Source organism: Prunus avium, chromosome 2 (genome assembly GCF_965620075.1).
Source record: "Prunus avium chromosome 2, drPruAviu1.hap1.1, whole genome shotgun sequence".
Taxonomy (NCBI): domain Eukaryota; kingdom Viridiplantae; phylum Streptophyta; class Magnoliopsida; order Rosales; family Rosaceae; genus Prunus; species Prunus avium.
The window spans coordinates 34,275,183-34,294,234 of NC_142285.1; the positions used below are offsets into that span (position 1 = coordinate 34,275,183).

The 19,052-nt window shown below is 36.8% G+C and overlaps 1 long non-coding RNA gene across 5 annotated transcripts; it reads right to left on the minus strand.

Moving 5' to 3' along the window:
* Nucleotides 1–15,959: 15,959 nt before the first annotated feature.
* Nucleotides 15,960–17,990, minus strand: LOC148296923 (uncharacterized). 5 transcript variants are annotated; one of them, XR_015833963.1, is made up of 6 exons: nt 17,680–17,990; nt 17,015–17,118; nt 16,805–16,861; nt 16,483–16,544; nt 16,168–16,297; nt 15,960–16,062 (listed from the first exon to the last, which is right to left on the minus strand). It is a non-coding gene; the product is annotated as an uncharacterized LOC148296923 (long non-coding RNA). The 5 variants fall into 5 exon arrangements; XR_015833962.1 differs by having other exon boundaries at nt 17,676–17,990; XR_015833961.1 differs by having other exon boundaries at nt 17,342–17,990.
* Nucleotides 17,991–19,052: the final 1,062 nt, after the last annotated feature.

A 19,052-nucleotide genomic window follows, 5' to 3' on the forward strand; every position in this document is an offset into this window, starting at 1 on the left:
TGTTCTTTTTCCCTAGCTGTATAATTAAGCGTGTATTATCTAATCCGGGGTGTGTGGGTTGTATTAGTTAGTCAGGTAAGGAGAGTATTAAAAGCCCAACCCGTATAAAATAGTCGGGTAATTAAATAATACAAGTTGACACCAAACACCTGACATAGACTATTTACTCCTATCCAAAGTCTAATACGGTGTACCAAACGAGCCCTAAAGGTCCAATTGTTAAGATGGCTGGAATAGAAGGACAAAACGAGAATGATGTGAGTGATAGTATGAGAATAATGTTAGCCATTCAGGATATGGCCTCTGCTATTCGTGAGACAAATAACCACGAACCCCATCATGAAACTCAAGATGATCAAATAATGAGGATCCAAGGAGAATTTCGAAAGACACGGCCACCTGTGTTCAAGGGTGATCCAAACCCTATGGTAGCAGAGGAATGGTTAAGACAAATGAGGAGAAAGATGAATGAACAAAGAGTTCCTGAAAACCTGAAAGTAACCATTGCTTCTACCTATCTGGAAGGACAAGCTTATCATTGGTGGGAATCTGTCTTGGCTATGCCTGATGTTGAGATTGCAACTTGGGTTGCCTTTGAGACGATATTTCTGGAAAAATATTTTCTTGAAACTATGAAAACCATGAAGGTACGTGAGTTCACTAATCTTTATCAAGGTGATATGACTGTGGGACAATATCAAGCTAAGTTTGAAGAACTGATGCGTTTTGCTCCTTACATAATTCCTGATGAGTCTGCAAAAGCAAAGAAATTTGAAGAAGGGTTGAGACTAGAGATCAAGGAGAAAGTGGAACTTTTTAAGTTAAAAAAATATGCTGAAGTTGTTGATCGTGCCTTAATGGCCGAACAAAGAATACTTGGTTCTAAGAGAGTTTTTGAACCTAAGAATCCTAACGGGGGACAAAGTAGTAAACGCCAAAGATTTTTCCCCTCTCGTTCTCGGTATCAAAATCCAAGATCATTTGAGGCAACTCAAAACTCAGGATTTTGTTATCATTGTCGGCAGATAGGACATTACCGGAGGGATTGTCCCCAGTTACAATCCTATCAGATACCTGTTGCTCCACAACCACAACCACAGTTCCGTGCACCACAACAACAATCTCAAGCTCCACAAACACAGTACCGTGCTTCGTACCAAGCCCCATACCAAGCTTCACAGAATCAGTTTAGAGGTCCTGTTAATCAACAGGCACAACGTCCAAGAGGACAACCTGCACAACAAAGGCCTAAGGCGCCAGGAGCAGCAAGGAGACCGGAACAACTCACTCAAGGACGAGTATATGCTGTTGGACAAGTAGTGGAGCAGAATGAACCTACTGTGGTGGAAGGTACATTTCTAGTTTTCAACTCGTGGGCTAGAATATTGTTTGACCCCAGTGCTACAAATTCATTCATATCTGTGTCCTTTGCATCTATTCTTGGATTAGAATATGAATTTATGAAATCCTCGTTGATGATTGGATCTCCATTGGGTAAATGTGCTGAAGTTAATAAGTTGTGTAGATCCTGCATAATAGAGATATCAGATCATAAACTTGTTGTTGACCTGATGATATTGGAATTCATGGTATATGATGTAATATTGGGGATGGACTTGCTTACCCAATTTAAAGCTATTCTTGATTGTGGTAAAAAGATGGTGACTATGACTCTCAGCGATGGGAAAACATTCAATTTTTATGGAAATAAGAATAGTTGCAAGCCTGGATCAATCTTGGGTAATAAAAGTTGTAATTATTTGAGATTGATTTCTCATATGGCCAATAAGGATCTGGGTGATCCCAAACTTGGGCTAATTCCTATAGTGAAGAATTTCAGTGATGTTTTCCCAGAAGAGTTATCTGGATTACCCCCAAAACGTGAAGTGAAGTTTTCTATAGATATCTATCCTGGCACATCACCTATCTCTATACCTCCACATCGGATGGCACCAGCAGAGTTGAAAGAACTCAAAACACAACTTCAAGAGCTTGAGAAAAAAGGTTTCATTCGTCCTAGTACCTCACCATGGGGTTTTCCTGCACTCTTTGTAAAGAAAAGTGATCAAACTCTAAGGATGTGTATTGACTATCGTCAACTGAATAGAATCACCATCAAGAACAAGTACCCATTACCTAGGATTGATGATCTGTTTGATCAACTGCAAGGTTCCCAATACTTCTCAAAGATTGATCTTCGCTCTGGTTATCATCAACTACGAGTAAAAGCAGAAGATGTATCGAAAACTGCGTTTCGAACGCGATATGGACATTATGAATTCCTAGTAATGCCTTTTGGATTGACAAATGCTCCATCGGTTTTCATGGACTTAATGAATCGAGTTTTTCGACCTTATCTGGATCAATTTGTGATTGTGTTCATTGATGATATTCTCATTTATTCATCATCTCAAAAAGAACATGAACAACACCTGTCAATTGTTCTACAGACATTGAGAGAACACAAGTTATTTGCCAAGCTAAGTAAGTGTGAGTTTTGGTTGACAGAAGTAAAGTTTTTGGGACATGTTATTTCAAAAGAAGGCATTGCAATGGATCCTACAAAAGTAGAAGCAGTGTTGAATTGGAAAGAACCGAAAAATGTTCATGAGATTCGAAGTTTTCTTGGGTTAGCTAGCTATTATAGGAAGTTTATCAAAGATTTTTCTCAAATAGCTAATCCAATGACCAAGTTGACACAAAAGGGAGTTAAGTTTATTTGGGATAATAAATGTGAGGAAGCATTTCACGAGTTAAAAACTCGATTGACATCTGCTCCTATGTTAATTATTCCAGAAAGAGGTGTAAGTTATGTAGTATATACTGATGCATCATTGCATGGTTTAGGATGTGTTTTGATGCAGTCTGACAAAGTTGTTGCTTATGCTTCTCGTCAATTGAAATCAAATGAGAAGAATTACCCAACACACGATCTAGAACTGGCAGCCATTGTTCACGCATTGAAAGTATGGAGACATTATTTATATGGGGAACATTTTGAGCTCTACTCGGATCATAAGAGTTTGAAGTACTTATTCACTCAGAAGGAGTTGAATTTAAGACAAAGGCGTTGGATGGAATATTTAGAAGATTATGACTTTGATTTACATTATCATCCAGGAAAAGCTAATGTGGTGGCGGATGCTTTAAGTCGAAATCCCCAAGAAGTCATAGCCAGTTTATGTGATCAAAGGTGGAAGATGGTAGAGTCTCTCAATGATTTTGACTTGTACATAGATGTGCATAAGGATTGTGCATATCTATGTAATTTAGTAACTCACCCCACTTTGATTGGAAGGATAATTGAGGCACAAGAATCTGATTCTGTGTCTAAAGATATTCGAACTAGGATTACAACTGGAGATACACCAGATGGATGGAGTGTCCACGCAGACAGCGAATTAAGATATTTGAATAGATTGTATGTCCCAGAAACTTCAGATCTGAGAAAAGAAGTTCTGAAAGAAGGACATCATTCCTCCTATACAATTCATCCTGGAGGGACAAAGATGTCTCATGACCTGAGACGCAACTTTTGGTGGAGTGGCATGAAGGGAGATATAGGAAAATTTGTAGCAAAGTGTCTTACATGTCAGCAGGTGAAAGCTGAACATCAGAAACCGTCAGGTCCATTACAGCCATTACCAGTAGCAGAATGGAAATGGGATCATATAACCATGGATTTTGTTACAGGTTTACCAAAATCTCCAAAGGGACGAGATGCAGTATGGGTTATAGTAGATCGGTTGACCAAATCTGCACATTTCTTACCAGTCAAAACAACAGATTCCACTGAAAGTCTTGGAAAGCTTTATGTTCGAGAGATAATAAGATTACATGGGATTCCAATTTCAATTGTTTCAGATAGAGATTCTAAGTTTACTTCTAAATTTTGGGGAAGTTTACAGAAAGCATTGGGTACGCAACTAAATTTCAGTACTGCTTTTCATCCCCAAACTGATGGACAGTCAGAGAGAACCATTCAAATTTTAGAGGACATGTTGAGAGCATGTATTCTAGATTTTGGTGGAAGTTGGGAAGATCATTTGGTGTTGGCAGAATTCGCCTACAACAACAGCTATCAATCCAGTATTCAAATGGCACCGTATGAAGCTTTATATGGAAGACCTTGTCGGTCACCTGTATGTTGGACTGAAGTAGGAGAAACTGTGTTGCTAGGACCTGATTTGGTACAAGAGACAACTGAAAAGGTTAAACTTATCAAGCAACGTCTCTTAACAGCTCAAAGTCGACAAAAGAACTATGCTGACCGAAGAAGGAAACCATTAAGTTTTAATGTGGGGAATTATGTGTTTCTTAAAGTCTCACCACGAAGAGGAGTAAAGCGGTTTGGAAAAACTGGAAAATTAGCACCAAGGTTTATTGGACCATTTGAAATCTTGGAAAGGATTGGTGAAGTAGCTTATAAGCTAGCACTACCACCTCAACTTTCGAATATACATAATGTTTTCCATATTTCTATGCTTCGAAAGTATGAGCCTGATCCAACCCATGTTCTAGATTGGGGAGAGCTCAACTTAGATAAAGAACTGTCATTTGAGGAAAGACCAATACAGATTTTGGATCATAAGAAACAAGTGTTACGTACGAAAACAATACCATTGGTCAAAGTTCTTTGGTTACATGGGAATACTGAAGAAGCTACATGGGAATTAGAGACAGAAATACGTAAAAAGTACCCAGAATTGTTCTCTTAATCAAGTAAGTTTTAATTTCGAGGACGAAATTTCTTTAAGGAGGGTAGATTGTGAAACCACATATTTGTTTTTATATATATTGGTAAATATGTAGTTCTTAACATAGATATTTAAATTTATATAAGTACATATATATTTATACGAGTTAATTTTTTTAAATATTATTTTTTTAGATTTTCATATTAGTTATTAGAATTAGTAGTAATATTAAATAAACATATAGCATTTGACAACTATCTCAAACATTTCGTGCTGACCAAGTTCAAAAGCTTAGATATTTTTTTACAAACACACTTGAAGACTCCAAGTGTCATTCTAAACACATTTTAAAGATTCCAAGTGTCTTTCTACCTAGGTGAGTAAAGCTTTGTTTAGCATGAGGTGTTGGCAAATTAAGTGACAGCCGCTATTCAAGTCTTGGAGCCCAAGTTCATACATAGTCATCACCTTCCCACCAATGAAAACGTGTTTGATTCCTCCTTGATTGTTCTATAAATAGGACATTGTTTTGAGAGAACTGAAGCTTGCATAAAAATTCCAGCAAGGAGAGAAAAACGTAGAGAGAGAGAGAGAGAGAGAATAGTGAGGAATTCTTGGAAGAGACATAAGGGCTTAGCTTGTGTTTTCCTAAACTTGGAACTAGCTTTGGAAACAAGGTAGGGGTTTCTTGGGGGCCTTTTACAGAGATTGTTTTAATTAAATTTTGTAAACAATATATTATGCGTGATATGATTATTTGATTAATATTCTTGTTACAATTGAATGTTATTCTTGGAATGTCTATGTGTTCTTGATTGGTTGTACAATGTTGGTACATTGGTGATATTTTGAATAGCTACATTGTTGTGGGATATATAGATATGTGAAATGCATAATTATATCATGTCATGAAAATTAGTTGGAGATGTTGATTGGAGATAATAATGATGGGAAAGAGGGTAATGGATATAATCTTTTGTGTAGTTGAGTCTAACTCTTGGCAGGTACCAGGTCTCAGGGATCCCACAGTGCACATGGTTTTTATTGGGTGATTCGGGACTGGTGAAAGGGAGTTAGACAAGATGACTAACAAAAGGGGAATTATGGGACAGTTGAAATGGGTGTTAGTTCATATAAATGGGCATCCGGGACCAAGTGGTATAAGCATGGTATGGGACGTGCAGGTCTGCTTGTCCAGTTATATGAATTAGCGGGAATTAGAATTGAAGCTCATTCATGCATTATTATTAATAATGTGATATTTGGCGGGGTAATTGTTCGTCATTTAATTTAATTATATCAATTTCATGTAAAAAAGTTTATGTCCCTACTGAGCTGTGGTTTCGCTCACCCCCTAATAGATTTTGCAGCTACTGAACCTGAAATCTAAAGCTTGTGATGATTTTGGCATATTTATAAGGGTGTACTGTGTACATAGCTTGTGGATAAATAATGAGTTACTCTTTTAGTAAACTCTTTAGTAGTTCTGGCTTGTAAAATAATATAACTATTTTAAACTTTCAGATGTTGTTGTTTCAAATATTCTATGTAAAATATTTACTTTATTTATTTAAATGTTTCTTCACATTTTAGTTATAGTTTTTATTAAATTCTATAATTAAGGTGTGAATCACGTCTTAACCCAAAATTACTTAAATCCATGGGTTGGGTCGTGACAGTTCCATTTGACCGATCCCCTCTGATACGACACCTGGCTGGTCCATTCTAATGTCGCCTGAAAAATTAAAACGGAACCATAAGGATTTTAGATAAGTAAGACTGATATAAGCCAACAAGCAGCTTGTATGTTGAACAATGGATTCACTTTCTCAATCCTTAGTAATATGCAAGCCAGCTTATACCTTCAGCTATGACACCAAGACTAGAACTAGGGGCACCAAACTTTCCACCAATAAAGATTGCAATTTCAATAGGTTTTTCTACAGCTGATTAATTTTGGAGAATCTATTTGAAATTTACCCTTACCTCTGCAAATCAAACACCACCACAAACGTTTCCCCCACTCTTGATGAGACATTCTTTCTCTAACCTTGCATTTATTCTTTTATAATTTTATAGAATGGAAGAACTTATCTGTTTCTTCAATCTAGTAGCTTAGCATATAGATATAGCATTGCATGTAATTGCCATATTTTCACCTCAATGTAAGTTCTGAATAAATAAAGCCCCTAGAGAAATTGAAATTGGTTTCTCTTTTCCTCATTAGTAGCAGCAGAACTCTTCATATCCACATTAACTTAAACACTCAGTACGCTACTAAAAAGCCACAATTCGACAAAATAGACAATAGCAACATGACCAAAAATCCAATTCCAAGTCACACAGTTCGGGAAACATTCTCTCTTTCGTTTCTCTTGTTCTTCATAACAGTTTCCCATTTAAGTTATTCACAGAGTGGCCATTTGTCACCGAAGCTATGTCTTGGATCCCCGGAAATATATAGAACCCAGAAGTTTCTTCAAACCCAATAAAATTCAAAAGCAAATTCATACCAATTGTCAGGAAACAATTTCAATTCGATTTTATTTGCAGAAACTTCTTTTTTTTTTTTTCACAGCAACCAAGTAGATCAAATACCAAACCTAACGAGTTGAATTGAAACCCTAATTTGACCGAATCGATAAATAACCGTTCGCAAGAGAAAGAAAACATATTTGATAAGAAGACAAAAAAAGAAACGATTTGGCGGAAACTGACCTGTGAGTCTCAGAAATGGGGATTTGATTGATTGGTTACTGGAACCACATTCTTCTTTACCTACAATCGATTCAAAAGGAACCACATTCTTCTTTAATTACAAAACCTTTCTGATTAAGCTCTGTTTTTAATAGTTTTTTTTTTCTTTTTTGGTCGAACCTTTGCCTAATTCTTGGTAAGTTTAAACTAGGGTTATTCGCAGCAATGGTTTCTCAACTATACCCGTAGTTACAGTTTGGTCACTCAATTCAATTATTAATTGCAGAGGTCACTTAATTGGGTGTTATGTTGCACCGTTAGTCCCTACTATCAAGTCTCTCTAACGATAGGAACTAATGGTGCAAGACAACACCTAATTGAGTGACCCATGTACCTATTTTTGGAGTTGAGTGACCAAAATATAACTCCGAGTATAGTTGAGGGATCATTGCTACAAATAATCCTAACTGAAAAGTGACATTTGCCCATGCTTGTCACGTCATCATTTTAAACAGAAAAAGTCACAAACTTGACGGAAGGATTAATGGTGCAACAAAACACCTACTTGAGTGACCTCTGCAACTAATAATTGAATTGAGTGACCAAACTGTAACTACGGGTATAATTGAAGAACTATTGCTGCGAATAACCCTTTAAACTAAAAGGAAAGAATCCTACCTAAAAAAAAACTAAAAGGAAAGATATAGTGCAAAAATGCAGACGACTTGTCATTTTCTTTTTCTTTTTTGGGTGAGATAGGGGGGCCAAGCCCCAGGAACAACAACTAAAACAAATCAATACAAACTAGTCGGGTTCTGTGAACCCCAGCACTATCATCTGCAAGAGTTGATCTCACCCACTCAGGGGCATTATCAAAGAGATGAACTCCCAGCTCTACATTGTAACTTGACTTAGCTAAGCAGTCGGCAACGCAATTTTTCTCACGATAAATGTGTCTGACAACACAATTATTAATTTTCCCCATGTAATCCTTGCAGCTGCAAATCACACCAGCAAGGGGGTGGAAATTACTGTAATCAGGAGCTTGAATAAGCTGTATAGTAGTTGCTGAATCCATTTCCACAATGAGGTTAGAGATCCCACGATCAACTGCAAGTTTAAGCCCAAAAACCAGCCCCCAAGTCTCTGCATCAAGGATCTGACCCTTGCCTAAGTTGGCTGCAATCCATTCCCCATCAGAGTTGCGAATAACACCACCAGCACCAATATCACCAGTAGCAGATTTCCGAGAGCCGTCGACATTTAGTTTAAAAAAACCAAAGTCTGGAGGTTCCCACACCAGGTAGGCAGGAACTTTGGTAGTCTTGGAATTGGTAGCAAAGGCATTTGTGAACCATTCATTGGCATTAGCCAAGATAAGGTTCTGAGGTTCGAAAGGCAGCTCTTCCTCCTCGTTAAACACATAATTGTTCCTCCATTTCCAGATGTGCCAGCAAGTATAGATGAATACTAAGCTCCAAGGTATTCCACCCCTCCAACCATGTTTAGAGAGAAGATTTGCAGCTAGCCATGGTTTTAACTCAGATTGGAAGAATTGGGTCCTATGAAAGGAGGGAGACACAGCCTTCCAAATATCTTTAGATCTAGAGCAATCTCTAAGGATATGGAGGACAGATTCAGAGAGCCAACCACATATCATACAGGAAGGATCCTGAGTAAGGTGCCTTTTTGCTCTCTGCTCATTGGATAGGATTTTACCCTGGTACAACAACCAAGCAAAGATTTTCAATTTAGGGGGAATTTTCAATTTCCACATGCTTAGCCAAAACAGATCAACCTCACTCATCTCAGCAAATAACAGATCATAGGCAGATTTAACTGTAAAAATCCCATCAGCTGTCGGGTTCCAAATTTGAGTGTCTTGTAAGCTGCTATTGAAGCCAACAGGAGAGCTAATAATCTGCTGAACAAGCTGCTCATTAAGCATATCCCGAAGCTTCCCAATATCCCACCAACCATCACAAGCAAGGTTAGCCACAGTATAGTCCACAGTTTCAGAGTACAGAGTTACCTCATGTTGTATTAGAGGACGATCAGTGATCCAATGGTCCTTCCAAAACTTAACAGTAACTCCATTGCCAATTCTCCACTTCAACCCTTTTTTAATGAGGTCGGATCCATGTAAGATCCCCTTCCAGGTAGATGAGCCACCTTTTTTACCCTTCAAAGAGCTTTCCAGGATGGACTTCCCTTTTAGATACTTATCTTCAAAGATTTTGGCCCAAAGCCCTTGGTCTTTGCAGTGCAATCTCCAGCTATTTTTTGCCAATAAAGCTTGGTTCATATCAGAGGTTCGTTTAAAGCCCATGCCACCTTTCCTTTTGGGTGTACAAGCCAAATCCCATTTGCAAAGGTGCACCTTCTGTTTTTTCCCACTTCCTCCCCAGAAGAAGTTCCTATTAACACGATCTAAGTCCTTGCAAATGCTAGCAGGAAGCTTAGCAGTTTGCATAGCATAAATGGGGATTGCAGCCGTGACAGCTTGAATCATGGTAGCTCTGCCAGCAAGAGATAGGAGTTTACCTTTCCAAGACGCTAGCCTCTTGTATACTTTATCCACCAGTCTTTTGTGAGTTTTTCTAGTCACACGAGAGTGTAAAAGTGGCATCCCCAGATAAATACCCAGATTATCAGTTAGGGGGGACCCACATATATAGCTTATTTCGTTGGCAGTAGCAGTACCAGTGTTGGGGGAGCAATAGATGGCAGACTTGTCAAAATTCACCGTCTGACCAGACATTTGGCAGAAGGAATCCAGGCTGTTCTTCATAACTCGGGCTTGCTTAGGATTGGCTTCAGCAAATAAAATTAAATCATCTGCAAAAAACAAGTGAGAAATCGCTACCCCTGACTGAGAGGACTTGACCGGGTTCCAAATTTTCCTTCTGACAGCATCGAAGATAATGTGAGAGAGTTTCTCAATGCACAGAACAAATAAGTAAGGAGATAGTGGATCTCCTTGTCTGATACCATTACTAGGTTTGAATGCTTCAGTTAGTTCACCATTCACACAAACTTGGTAATTCACAGTAGAGATACAATCCATGATAAGCTTAGTAAGATTGGGAGGTAAACCCACTTCATTCAGCACATAATTAATAAAGCTCCAATTCAACCTGTCATAGGCCTTAGACAAATCAATCTTCCAAGCAATGAACCCTTTTTTCCCTTTAGAAGCTTTGAACTTATGCATAAGTTCTTGCGCGATAACAATGTTGTCAGTTATATGTCTCCCAGGCACAAAGCTGACCTGATTTGGGCTGATAAGCTTAGGCATTAAAGGTCTGAGCCGGGCAACAATGATTTTGGAGATAACTTTATACAGAGTGCAACAGAGACTAATTGGTCTAAATTGCAACATAGAATGGGGGCTGTCCACTTTTGGAATCAGGGTAATCAAGGTATCATTGAGGCCAGTTGGCACAATACAATCAATCATAGCTTTACGGATCAAATCCACAATCTCAACAGCCCAAATATTCCATTGAGTTTGGTAAAAAGCTGCTGGAAAACCGTCCACACCAGGAGCTTTCAGACTACCAATGTTGAATAGACTTTCCTTCACATCCACAATATCAATGCTTTTATGCAGCTTACTAAGATCGCTTGGATCAATGCTAGGGAAAAGATTGGGAAAAACAAATTTAGTATGCAGCACTTGAGAATGAGAGAACAAGGAGGAGAAGTACCTGACAGCTAAAGCTTTGATTGCGCTGGCCTCTTCGACCCACTCACCATGCTCGTTCTTCAACCTCTCAATTTTGTTCCTTCTTCTTCGAATAATAGTAGACAGGTGGAAGAATTTAGTATTTCTATCCCCTTCTTGAATCCATTTGATTCTAGACTTTTGATGCCAAAAAGTAGCTTCTTGATCCAGCAAATTGTTAAACTCCTCCACAAGAGCGACTTCCAGGTTATTCAAAAATCTGTTAGGCCCCAAACACAGAGATTTCTGAATTCCATCAATTCGAGCTAGGAGTCTAGCTTTCCTTTTCTTTAGATGACCAAAAACATTGGTGTTCCACTGCTTGAGAGGTTCAATTAGACCACGAGCCTTTGCCACAAAAGAACCTGAAAGATGAGACCATTGTTGGGTAATAAACTCTTTAAAACCCTCATGCTTCAACCACATAGCTTCGAATCTAAACGGCCTGTGAGCTAGAGAGGGGGTGAAGCCAGACTGCAAGCAAACCTTAATAGGATTATGGTCAGACTTAGTTCTAGGTAGGTGTTTGACATGAGCTTCAGCAAACAAACTTCTCCACTGTAAGTTACACACGGCCCTATCAAGTCTTTCAAAAATCCGCTTGTTGGTCCAAGTAAACTTAGGACCGATGAATCCCAAATCAACCATACCATTACCATCGACCCAGCTCTTAAAACCTTTTAATCTATTATGGGGCACTCCCCCTAATTTATCATCTATATGCAGCATTTCATTGAAGTCCCCAGCAAGTAGCCAAGGCATTTGGTGACAGCCAGCCACAAACTGAAGATACTCCCACAGTTGATCTCTCTTCTTTGCACAAGGATTCGCATAAACAGCAGAGAATAACCAAGGCGTTTGACCAGGCCAAGAGGCACAAATAGTGATGGCTTGGTCAGTTGTACCAATAACATCAACACAGACTTTGGCATCATTCCATAATAACCATAAACCTCCAGAGAAACCATTAGCTTCAACAATTTCATAGCAGGGGAATCCCAAGGCCTTCACAACAGACAGCTTTTTTTCCACTAATCCGAGGCTCACACAGAAAAAGAATATCCATGCGATGGGTTTTAATTAGTTCCAACATTGTAGCTTTAAAATTGGCGCAAGCAGCACCTCTAACATTCCAGCATAAAATATTCATAAAGACAGACAAAAAGGGTACTGTCAGCGACAAGGCTATACCTTGGAAACAACGGTCATACCTTTAGAAAACTTAAAGGTACTATCAGCTAGTTCTCCAGTTTGGTTTTGAACTTGGCCTTCTGCAAGGTCCATCAACTCTGCTGGGGCTGAACCTTCCGCTGTTGGATCAGTGTCAATAGTAGTGGTAGCCTCCTCTTCTGGTGTCCTAACATTATTCACGATATTAGGAGGTTGGTGCCCAAAGACATATAATCCCTGCTTATCATACCCAACCTGACCATTAATCCAGTTATTCAACTGGTCATTGACAGAAACCTGGTTGAAAATCTTTTTTCCCTCAGGGAACGACTTGTCATTTTCTGGAACATGGATAAAGTAGAACTTATTTGTTTATTCATATTGAGAAAATTGCATAGGGTGGATTAGCAGTATAACTTATTTGTTTATTCATATTTGTGGAACATGGATAAAGTATAACTTTTTAAGAAATCTTAATGTCGTCAACAAACTGGTCGTATATTTTGAAGATGAGGGAAAGCCATCATTAAAGCATGAAAAATGCTAGGGAGACCAACTTGGGAGACCAACTTGGGATACCAACTCTCTAATAGAGCGTGGGACCCATTGTATTGGTGGGCTCCACATCTATTAGAGAGTTGGTACCCAAATTGGTCTCCCAAGTTGGTCTCCCTAGCATGACCCTTAAAGCATATTTGATAAGAAGACAAAGAAATAAACGATTTGGCGGAAACTGACCTGTGAGTCTCAGAAATGGGGATTTGATTGATTGGTTACTGGAACCGCATTCTTCTTTACCTCCAATCGATTCAAAAGGAACCTGAGAATGGCTCAAGAATTGAAGAACACGTCAAGTTATATAATAATTAATTACAAAACCTTTCTGATTAAGCTCTATTTTTAATAGAAAGCTTTACCTAATTCTTGGTAAGTTTAAACTAAAAGGAAAGAAATAGTGCAAAAATGCAGACGACTCTTCGTTTTCTGAAACATGGTAGAATAAAATAGAACGTATTTGTTTAATCATATTGAAAAATTTGCATAAATACCATCTGAACTTTTAGTCATGTGCGCTGTTATGACTTTAACTTTTAATGTTTATTTTTAACCACTTGAACTTTGTAAAGTATTGTAACTCACCACCTATATCTAACTCCGTTAAAATTTATGTTAAGTGTATTTTCGTATGTTCCTTATAACTTAAAATAAATGTAAAAAACAGAATTTTTTATATATAAAGTTAACCTAATTATACCACACCTTCCCCAACCCCTTGCCTACCATGCTCTATATTTATGTCTCTTGGAATCTTGACGTGGGTTGTTGAAATTGAATTGCAAATACAGCTATAGACCAACCAAACTCTAGGTTGCTAATGGAACCCATACAACATGAAAATTTAGGCTTAAGTCTCCAGGTAAGAAGATAAAGATTTGGAGATCATAGAGAGCTTAACTGCTTGGTTATTTTTATGTTTTTTTTATTAACTTGCTGTTTTATTATAGGCATGTCCATTATAAGGACTGCACTTGTTTTAGAACTTGTTTGCCAATGGCAGATCTTTATGAACTTTTTGGGATATTTAGTAAGGCTAGTATGTAACAGGAAAAAATTGATTCCTTCCCAAAATTGTGATGAAGTTATAAAATTCAAGTTCTAGTTGTTAATGTTAAATTTTATGAATTCACTAGATATATGGGAAGAGAGAGTAATTGCAATTTGAATTTGAATTTTTTTTTTTTCAAAATAAAAAACTTTCATTGGATTGAACGACAAGCTGAGAAATGCAGGAAGGCAAAAGATTTAAAGATAGAACCATGGCAATCTGATATAAAGTGGAAGAGAATTGTTTAAATTTTCTATCTTATAACTTCTTCATCATCATACATTGCTTAAGTATATTCCTATTATTTTGTGTTTAAAAAAAAAAAGAAAAAGAAGAAGGTATATTCCTATTATTATGCAAATAATAAAGAAGGAGAATCATACATTGTTGAATGGGAGGGGGTGAAAAGCGAGGGGGTGGCTGCTGGTGATGTGTTCCAAAATAAATTTTGGTTGAACACTGATGCATAGGGTGGATTAGCAGTAATGGCATCTTTCTTTCCTTTTTTTAAATTCTGTTTTTAAAATTTTATTTTTAGTTATATGGAGCATACAAAAATACCATTAAACTTAACGAAAACTTTAACGGGGTTAGATATAGGTGGTTGATTGCAACACTTTACCAAATTTAGGTGGTTGAAAATAAAAATTAAAAGTTCAGGTGGTAATGGCGCACTTGCCTAAAAATTCAAATGATATTTATGCAAATTTCTCATTCATATTTTATCTGCCATACTCTGCTAACCATTTAAAAAATAATAATAATAATAATAATCTTGTAGAAATTGGGTTAAAGTTTAGAATTTAAAGCTTTACATTAGAAAAATATTTAAACGAAGCTAGCATACGTTTGGTACCAAATAAAAGTAAGATAGATAATCCGAGCTTAATGAAGAACATTTTTTTTTTTTTAAACTAAAAAAATATATTGTGAATGAGGATATTTGTTTTTAAGAAATCTTAATTTCGTCAATAAATTGATAGTGTACAGAAATCTTTAATTTATATTGTCTTTTAAGAAATCTTAATGTCGTCAACAAACTGGTCATATATTTTGAAGATGAGAAACTACTTGAAAATGGACATTATCCGATTTCCAACAAGGATCCGGATCCTCTGCTAAGCTTTTTCTCTCCTCACCCCTCAGCTTTTAGTTTGATACAGATATGCACTGAACTAGATTCATCCACCACAAGCCACCTATCCAAAACAAGAGTAATCATAAAATTTTAAAAAATTTGAAGAGGTTGCTTCACTTAAACGTTTAAACATTCGATTACACATTTAATTTCACTTCATAAAACTGTAAAACATTCTTTAGTTAATTTATGATGCTTAGGCCAAGGACTAGAGTTTGGAGGCTGACAATGTCAGCAATCTGGGCAACTGCTACATCTTAACAGAATTGAAATTACACACTTCTTGCAAGCATTTTGATAACAAATACTATGATTCCATTATTCTATTTAGCTGTAAAACCCGGTGCAGAAACCCGGAACCTGAACTAAAACTGGTTCACCGGGACATGATCGCCGGCCGTGCTTTTAGGTGCCATGGTATACTGCAACACCAGCTCACAACTTAGATGTCGGAGCAGAAATTGGTCTAATTGGCCTATTCAGGGACTCTTGAGTCAATGAAACAATGAGCTGCCATCAAAACATGCAAAAACTTTAGTGCATCACACACTCAAGCAATGCTTGGATGAATACAAACCTAACAGCAAAGTTTTTACCTCTCCATTTCTATTAAACATTTGGCCTGAAACAAATCCGCGTGCATTATAGGCAATGGGACTTACTATCTGTTAAAAGAAGGCATGCATGCATCAGCATTTTAACAAAACTAAACGATGTGAGAAAGAATATCGATTTTGAGACTTACCACATAGAGTAACCAGTCATCAGCTCTAACTGGGCGGTGAAACCACATCCTGAGAGAAATTGAATATATATATATATATATTTAATAAGAATTTTTCAATCACTATCAGCATGGAAGAAAAAAGGGACACCATGCAATTTATGGCCCTTGCAAACTCTTGCATATATGAAAAGGACTTACGCGTGGTCCAAACTAACTTGGGATGACTTAACTCCTCTTCTACGATGGGGATTCAAACTTACACCAGAAAATATCAAATCTGAAGCATATGCTACAACACATCTGCAAAATAATCATACAACAACAATCAATCATATATCTACATACAGATATCGAAATATGAACAATAGAATATCTACAGAAAGCAATCATATACAAAACAATCACCACATCGGAAAACAATAATCAGTAATCCATGTTGAAACTGAGGGTGGAGCAGCATGGGTGGTTATGGTAGAATTGTTGGGTGGAGGTGGTGGTGGTGGATTTGCATCATTGGTATTGGTAGGAGCAGCACCTGAGTTGTTGGTAGCCATGAGAACAGAAAAAAAATAATGTGTCGTTAGACTAGAGGCTCTAATACCATGAAAGACTTTGAAATGGTGTGAAAAGCTTGCTTAGCCAATTTGGCTGCAGCTGTATATTTATAATGAACGTATTGATAAGTACAAGTTTGAAAAACAGAAAGCTGTTCCTACAAACCAGGATATCAGCTATGAAGTGATAGAGTTCTATACAACACAAAGCTCCTCATTCAACATAACCTGAGGATAAAGAACTAACATTCAAATTCAAAAGCTCAGTAGACTTATCCACGTCAGACCTTGGTCTAACAGTTGAATGCTCCATGAAATTTTACTTACATTTGGATGTATGAAAAGGGGCAAAAGGGAGGCCCAAAATGAGCTACATTGCGAATGTATTTACTAAATGTGCTAGATACTCACAAACATAAATAGCCCAATAATGGACCTAAAAAAAAAGAGAACTATCAGCTTAGCTTACTGATAAAATGGGTGCATACCTATGCAAAGCCTGATCATCTGAAAGTTTTCCTTTTGCTCTAAACCAGAACCTCAAACTGCAACGTCACTAAATTCTACTTAGATAAAGAGTTGAGTACCAAAACTGGTAAATCAACGAAACAAAAAAGAAATATTCATCTCCACATAGTGTGAAGCATACTGAGGGCACAATAAAATTTAGATTACGAAACACAGTAAAGCAAGCAAACCTTGGTGGGGATTTAGTCTGATTGGTTGAGCTGTTGGCTCACAAAATCGTATCTCTATAGGCCAAGGGACAAATTTCTTTGCAGCTGCCTTGATTCGGTAAATCCTGAATCAAGCAATCATTAGTATCATATAAATTTGAGATATCAATTATCCAACAAAACAAAAACTTCACATATAACGAAAATCACGATGATGTGAAAAATAGATGATCATTCTGATCATTTAGTAAAACTATGCACAAAGTTTCACAACACTTAATATTAAATTTCTTGAAATACTATGCACAAAGTTTCTACTACATACAGCAGCTTTTATAAAATGTTTACCAAACAATTTCTTCCTTCAGCTATCAACCAACATAGAATTTTGGCAACGGAACTTTTCAACAGAAGTTATAGAAACTCTCCAAAGAAAAAACCCTTGAATTACACTTTCATAAAACTTAAAATGGTTGTTCACTAAATTTTGTGCTAATGGAGGAAGCCTAATACAAAAAGTTAAACATCTAGCAACTTTTCTGAATTTTTTTATTTACAAAAACATTAAACAGAATGCTCTGGCTGTTCTGTTCAAAGCCAATATCTTTGGAACAAAAATAAATCCAAATGATACTAAATTTTCAGAAAGGAAAATGTCACATCTTTGGAACAAAAACTATACAAACAATTAGATAATAGAATTGACCGTAGTGCTTCAAAATCACGAGCTGGGCAACTTTCTTGAGAGAAGAGCTGGGAAGCCTCTGAAGCAGAGGAACGCAGCCCAGGAACTCAATCACTGCAAAATGCAAATGAAACAGACAAACGAAAACAGAGAAGCAAGCTCAGAGACTAAACAGAGAATTGAAATTAGGGTTTGAATTTTGGTCTTTCGAGACGGAATCCATGGTGGTGATTGGTGAAGCTAAAGTGCTTGAATTGGTGACGCAATCGTTTCAACTGAAAATGAGAGAGAGAGAGAGAGAGAGAGAGAGAGAGAGAGAGGCCTATACTACATGGTTGAATTTGAATTGATGGTTTTTAGATCTGGTGCGTCGCGGTGCATGGTAAAAGTTTGGACTTGACGTGCCTTGGCCAATGAACTGTTGGGCAGAAAAAGAAACGTGTTTAATTACATAAGTATCAGCGATGATGTGTTTTTTTTTGGTAAAAAATTTCATTAATATGCTCATCATATAAATTACTTTTTCTTATATTTGCATAATAAAAATTTATTTCATTTATAATAAGCAAGTAATGAGTGTGAGAAAAGTATAAATAAATTACTAGGAAACTATTATTGACTCCAAAAAAAATAATTTAAAACATACACACGACAAGTTTTTTTGAAGTGACAATAATCATATTTTATACCTTGTAGTTTTAAAAAGAGATTTTTTTAAAAAGCAATCATTATATTGATTTAAATTCGACTAGTTCTTAATCTAATAATATTTCTTCTTAATTGAATCCCTCTTCTCATCAATAACATTTTGTCCAAAATCAAATTTATTTTCTCCATTCGAATGCAACGAGTTTTTGTTTACAACTATTATAAATCTATTAATAACGCAAATATGGGTTTAACCAAGTTAGCTAGAGTGAATATACTCCTCACTCCTCACTCTATACACCCGAGTTCGAATTGTATTCAAAACAAAATATCTATAAACAACATGAGATTTTTCTTTGTTTTTGGTCAAAACCCTTTCTTGCTTTGAGGCCCAAAATAAATATTAAAAAACTCACAATTTTTTTTATTTAAATGGTTGCAAATTATTGCAATTTTTATGACGTTGAAGTTTTGTTTTGACACACTGCACTCAAGTTCAGAAAAGGAAGGGTCCAAATCAAAACAAAGCCCATGTTCTGAAAATGTTGGGCCAATCAATGTATAAATAGACTCTCACCCAACCACTTAATTGGCATTGAATTTTAAGGCTCAAAGCCTAATCAGCCAATTCCCAATCATCTTTTAGAATAAAATTAAGAATATAAAACCAAATGAAGAAACAATGATTAAAGATTCTTAAAGCAACCCAAAAAGATATGAGTTTGA